This window comes from Meriones unguiculatus, assembly GCF_030254825.1.
Source record: "Meriones unguiculatus strain TT.TT164.6M chromosome 13 unlocalized genomic scaffold, Bangor_MerUng_6.1 Chr13_unordered_Scaffold_92, whole genome shotgun sequence".
NCBI lineage: Eukaryota > Metazoa > Chordata > Mammalia > Rodentia > Muridae > Meriones > Meriones unguiculatus.
This window is the reverse complement of record NW_026843693.1, coordinates 53,489-60,174: the sequence shown is the minus strand read 5'-3', so window position 1 is coordinate 60,174 and position 6,686 is coordinate 53,489.

The following is a 6,686-nucleotide window of genomic DNA, read 5'->3' as shown; positions in this document are numbered from 1 at the left end:
CGGCCATCATAGAAAACTTCCTGCATTAGATGGGAACAAATACAGAGACCCACATCCAGTTGATTCGCAGACAGTGAGAGGCCTTGGACCTTACCACCCTAAATGAGATGTTTCCAGCAAATCCCTCCCCTAACAGCTCAAGTAACACTGTGTGCTGAGTGTAAGAGCCAGAGGGGATGAAGTGCATGAGGGTAACAAGGCCTTGTAAACAAAGCAGGTCCAACACACATATGAAATGCACCCTGACCCATAAGCTAGCTTTTCTATCATTTAACCCTGTCGGGGCTGCCTCCCCAGGCCAGAGGAGAAGAGGATGAACTCAGTCTTGATGCTAATTCATATACTGGCGTGGGTTGGTGGGCACAGGGGAGGGGGGTTATCCTGTTCTCTGAGGAGCCAGGTAAAGGGTAATAGGGGAAACAGGGAGGGTAGGACTGGGAGGAGAGTAGGGGCGGGTCTACGACAAGGATGTAAAATGAATAAATAACAATTAAAAATAAAAATAAGAAATAAGGGGGCTGGAGAGATGGCACAGAACTTAAGGGTGCCGGCTGCTCTTCCAAACGTCCTGAGTTCGATTCCCAGCACCCACATGGGAGCTCGTAAGTATGTGTAGTAAGATCTGGTGCCCTCATCTGGCATGCAGGCAGAATACTCCACAAATAATAAATCTTTCAAAAAAAAAAAAAAACCAAGAACTACACCATGGATCATCAATAAAGTTTCTCTCCCTCCAGAAAGAACACTTAATATCTCTTTAAATAATAATAATAATATCAATACATATAAAACTTAAGTTTCTCCAAGGGAGGCTTATTGGGGCAACAAACCAGACTATCAGGCTAATAGATTGGCCCCTTGAGCAGCAACAGAAAAACTCAAGGACGTTTGTGGGTTTTCAAGGCTTTTTATTATATATATACAGCTCCTTTATGTACATTATGGCTTCTGGTTTCATGCTTTTATGGTATTTCTGTGTGAGTGAACATCTTTGCACCGACGTGTATCCCTCATGTTTTTTTCTTCACTCTTTTATTAATAACAATAAACATGTCAATAATTTCATTGATTTCTGGAAAATTGGAGCCTGACAATTTCTTCTCTACAAAATATGAAAATGTGTGCCTGTGACATAAGCCCACTTCCCCAAACAAGTGATCTGCCCCACCTTTTAAGGTCCCCTGGTCATGGCTTTGGCTTACCTCTGTGCTTCTCTGTTATCACTGCTGTTCATTTAGGTCATTTCCTGAAGTACTAAGCATTGCCCCATTTTCGAGAACAATCCTAGAATCCTAAGCCATCTCTTGATCATCTTCTGCTGTTGCTTCCTCTGCCATTTATTCTTCACTGGCCACCACAGCACAGTCATCTGCATCACCCAGCAAGCGACTCTGATGCTCTCTTCATGATTCATTTGGGGTGTGTGTGAGAGAAAGAGAGACAGAGACAGAGACAGAGAGAATGTTGCTATGTGTGTGTGAATATTACTTTAATTCAGGAACACTGAGGTGGTTGCTGGTATCAGTCACCTGTCTATCCTCTTCATCTGCTCTGGGATTTGACTTGTCATCTGTGGAGTTTTGTGGGAATGTCTCCCCTATGTTGACAGAGTTGCACACCCTGGACCTGACTGCCCACCTCATCATTGGAATGAGAATTCCCACAGAGGAGCCATGTCTACGGAGTCTGACTGACAGAGCAGACCTAGAGTGATGTGGAGATGTTAGTGTGTCCAGAGCCTAATAACAATTTGTCTTGGGCCATCTTTAGCTCCTGTTAGCCATTCCTCATCAGCCTCTTTTTTGGACCTACTGTCCTAGGCCTGATGAATAACAAAGCAGTGTGCTAACTAGAACACAACCGTCTGGCAGGCCCGGTGTTAAGAATTTAACCTGATGGCATTGGAGTCCCATAGCTGAGTTTTCTATGCTTTGCCATAACCCACTTTTCTAAGGTCTAACTGAAGAGCATTTATGGCTGTTCTAATAGTATAAATATTTCATGGGACTGCTGCACATTGGAACGTGGAATTTGGATTGACCCAAATCTATGTTTCTAGGCCATGGCAATTATCATATTCAACAAAGACAAAACTACTGCTTTCTACTGTGTTCTGGGACACCCAGCTGCCCCGTCCCTGAAGAGCATCCACCGTGACATTCCTGGCTAGAACTTTCCTGACTGATTTACAGAAGCCAGCCTATCAACACCCAGCATGCTGGTGTTCTGCAGTGTGTTCGTCAATTTTCTGACTGACCCCCATAACACCGGGGGCAAGGTCATGCTGGCTGCAGAGTGTCGCAAGATCCCAGAAATTTCAATGACCGCCTTCTAGACTTAGGGTCAATATCATGAGAGGGTATCTACCAATATGCCACAACACTGAGAACAAGATCATGGATGCCTTTTATAGATCAGGGGCCATAGAGATGTCTCGGGAGTTAAAAGCACTTGTTCTTGCAAAGGACCAGGTCTGTTCTCCACCTAGTAGCTCATCCTATCTGTAACTCCAGTTCCAAGGCATTCAGCTCCCTCTTCTGGCCTCTTCAGGCACCAGGCATTCTCCTGGTCCACAGGCACACCTACCCATGCAGGCAAAACACTCAGACATATAAAAACAAACAAATAGATAGGATTTATAATTTTTAAGAGAGGGAAAAAAGCACAACCCTCCATTAGTAAGTAAAGCTAGTTTATTGCACACTCAGCCTCAGCTTAATCCCAGTTTAAATGTGTCCAGTTTAAATTCTCCTGCTCAGCCAAAGCCTAGCCAGTCCCTGCTCACTGGAGAAGAAATCCTGGGGTCCCTGCCCCCTTTTTTTTTAGTGAGTGCTGACTCTCCCAGTCAAAACAAGGATGGTCTCAGGAAGGCAGACACATAATCAGAGATTATAAATCATTTTTAAAGATTATAACAAAAAGCCAAGTATGGTGTCACACACCTGTCACTGTCAGTGGGGCAAACAGAGGCAGGTGTCAGTTCCAGGTCATCTGGGTTTGCAAAGTGATTACAGGACACGCAAGGACACACAGAGAAATCCTGTCTCCAAAAACAAGGGCTTGCACCCCTTCCCGGCTCTTCACTCACAACTCTGGACATGTCCTAAGTCACACAGTGTGACTTCACCCAGGCTATAGAAAAATCATGACAAGCATGGTGGCACACACTTTTAATCCTAACAGTCAGGAAGTAGAGGCAGGTGGATCTCTGTGAGTTCCAGGCAGGCCTGATCTACAATGAAAGTACTGTACAGCCAGGGTTACACAGAGAAACCCTTTCTCAAAAAAAGCAAAAGGTAATAATAATGATGCTGATGGTAATAATAATAATAATAATAATAATAATAATAATAAATAATAATAATAAAACAAAAAATAAGAACCACACCTGCTGGCACATGCCTGTAATCCATTGCTGAGTTCCATTCAAAAGGAAGGCATGCAGTACTGTTTATTAAAAAAAATAGAGATGGGAGAAAGTTGTGAAACTTCATTTTATTTCATTTTTTTAAATCTCCATCACAAGAAATTCTTAATGGGTTTGAAACAAAAGAAATCAAAGAAGGTAGAAGTAACTACAGAAGATCCACAGGGCAGGTGTTGTGGGGAGACACAGGGTTCTATTTTTATTTTGTATAGAGAACATGTGAAAAACTTTTACTTAAGAAGCAAGGTATAAAACACGTAAGGAAATATTCTGCATGTCAAGGCCACATTATCATGGTGCCTCTCAGCTGCACCTCTTAAAAATGTGCTTTTCTAGTTGTGAGGATGATTGTACATTTACTTTTTAAAAGACATATGTCCATGTGTGCTTAGTGTGCTTAGTGTGTGTGTGTGTGTGTGTGTGTGTGTCTGTATGTCCATGGAGGGTAGAAGAGGACACTGGATCCCATGAAGTTGGAATTACAGTTGGTTAGGGGTTTGCTGACACGGCAAAGGCATACATTTTAATAACTTATTAAATGTGTAAAATATGTTATGCATAAAAACTCTGAAAATCTCAAAATGTGATAATCCCGCCAAACAGATCAATGTACTATGTGCTTCAATGTTCTCACTTTAGTGGCCCAAACCTGGAACCCCAGCAATCAGGAGGCTGAGACAAGAGGATCACAAGTTCAAGGCTGGCCTCCCTACCTCCTCCTGAAAAGCTGCTGTTTACTCATCCATCCAGTTAGATCATCTAAGGCAGCATATAGCCTCCTAGTGGCCTTGAGTAAGAAACAACATCCTGAAAACAGAATGATAAATTTAATTCACTGCATGGTGACATGAGCCATTGAGATGAAGTCAGCAGTATTCATTCAAATTTATGTGTGATCATAGTAAAGAATCATTAAGGCATTTGTGAATCATTTTTTCATTTTCTTCCTTGAAAATCAATGCCTCCTTCTACAGATGTTTGTTACACATTCATTTATGTTTTAGAAAATTTAAGGAACATGAACTAAAGAACAATGGGATCAGGGCTGGAGAGGTGGCTCAGAGGTTAAGAGCATTGGTTGATCTTACAGAGATTCTGACTTCAATTCCCAGCAACCAAATGGTTACTCCCAAACATCTATAATAAGATCTGGTACCCTTTTCTGGTGTGCAGGCAGAACACAGCATTAAATAAATAAATAAATAAATAGATAAATAGATAAATAAATAAATAGTTGGTACAATGTTCTTTTGGAATGTATACAATTTACCCTTGTTCATTCAAAAGCTGATTTATTTCCTCTACTACCTGGTTTCAATCTGGACATTGTTAATTCTAAGCACTACCTGTCTCAAGATTGTGTAAATATGGCACCACTTATTCTTTATATATTCTATAAAACAACCAGCCACAATGCTGAGCAATGGAGAAGATAGGTTGGGACATCCTGGTCCAGAGTGGGAGGAAGAAGAAAGAAGCAGGAATGGAGAGGAGGAGAACCCAGAGGAGAGGTCTTAGAACCACGTGGAGCTGGAGCTAAGAACCAGACCTAAGATATGACTAAAAGCAAGTATAATGGGTGAAATCTGAATGGTAGGAAACTCTGTGGTCTTGGAGGTTTAGTATGGAGTAAATATTGCCCAGAATTGTGCTCTAGGTTAATTAAATAAATATTGCTACACCCACTCCAGTGTCATCAATGTAGCATATCAATAGATTGTGTTACTAGACGGGAGATAAGCTTCCTTCAGAAATAGGCTCCCTGGAAGTCACTGGCAATGTGTCTCCCCTGGCCACTTAAGCCAAAAAGACGTACTCCAAGATTCCTACATTTCCTCGGTTGTGGGGATGGATTAATGGGCTTTTTGTTCTTTCTCTGTGATTCTTGGAACAGCACAATTAACTATTCAAGGAAACATATCTTTGATAGATTATTAAAAAGCTTTAGCAAGAATAGAGTGGAAGAAAAATATTTTTTAATTACACTTTATTCATTTTGTATCCCCCATAAGCCCCTCCCTCCTCCCCTCCTGATCCCACCCTCCCTCCCCTTTCTGCATGCATTCCACTCCCCAAGTCCACTGATAGGGGCGGTTCTCCTCTCCTTTCTGATCTTAGTCTATCAGTTCACATCAAAAGTGGCTGCATTGGCCTCTACTGTGGCCTGGTAAGGCTGCTCCCCCTACAGGGGGAAGTGATCAAAGATCAGACAAATCAGATTATGTCAGAGGCAGTCCCTCTTCCCATTACTATGTAACCCACTTGGACACTGAACTGCCATGGGCTACATCTGTGCACGGGTTCTAGGTTATCTCCATGAATAGTCCTTGGTTGGAGTATGAGTCGCTGAAAAGTTCCCTGTGTTCAAATTTCCTTGTTGTGTTGCTCTCCTTGTTGAGTCCCTGTCCTCTCCAGCTCTTATTTCCCACTTCTTACATAAAATTCCATTCACTCTGCCCAACAGTTGACCATCAGGCTCAGCATCTGCTTTGATAGTCTGTAGGGCAGAGGGTTTCAGATGCCCTCTGTGGTAGGTTCCTAGGTTGTTTCCTATTTTCTTCTTCTTCTAATGTCTATCCTCTTTGCCTTTCCAGATGGGGATTGGACATTTTAGTTAGGGTCCTCTCTCTTGCTTAGTTTCTTTAGATGCACAGGTTTTAGTGGGTTTGTCCTATGTTGTATGTCTATATGAGTGAGTATATATCATGTGTGTCTTTTTGCTTCTGGGACAACTCACTCAGGATGATCCTTTCCAGGTCCCACCATTTACCTGCAAATTTCATGATTTCCTTATTTTTCCTTGCTGAGTAATATTCCATTGTGTAGATGTACCACAATGTCTGCATCCATTCTTCAGTTGAGGGCCATATGGGTTGTTTCCAGCTTCTGGCTATTACAAATAAAGCTGCTACAAACATGGTTGAGCAAATGTCCTTTTTGTGTACTTGAGCTTCTTTTGGATATATGCCTAGGAGTGGTATGGCTGGATCTTGGGGAAGCACTATTCCTAGTTGTCTGAGAAAATGCCAGATTGATTTCCAGAGTGGTTGTACAAGTTTACATTCCTGCCAGCAATGGAGGAGGGTTCCCCTTTCTCCACAACCTCTCCAGCATGTGTTGTCACTTGAGTTTTTCATCCTCGCCATTCTGCTGTGTGTAAGGTGAAATCTCAGGGTTGTTTTGATTTGCATTTCCCTAAAGGCTAATGACGTTGAGCATTTCTGTGTTTCTCTGCCATTCGATATTCCTCTACAGAGAG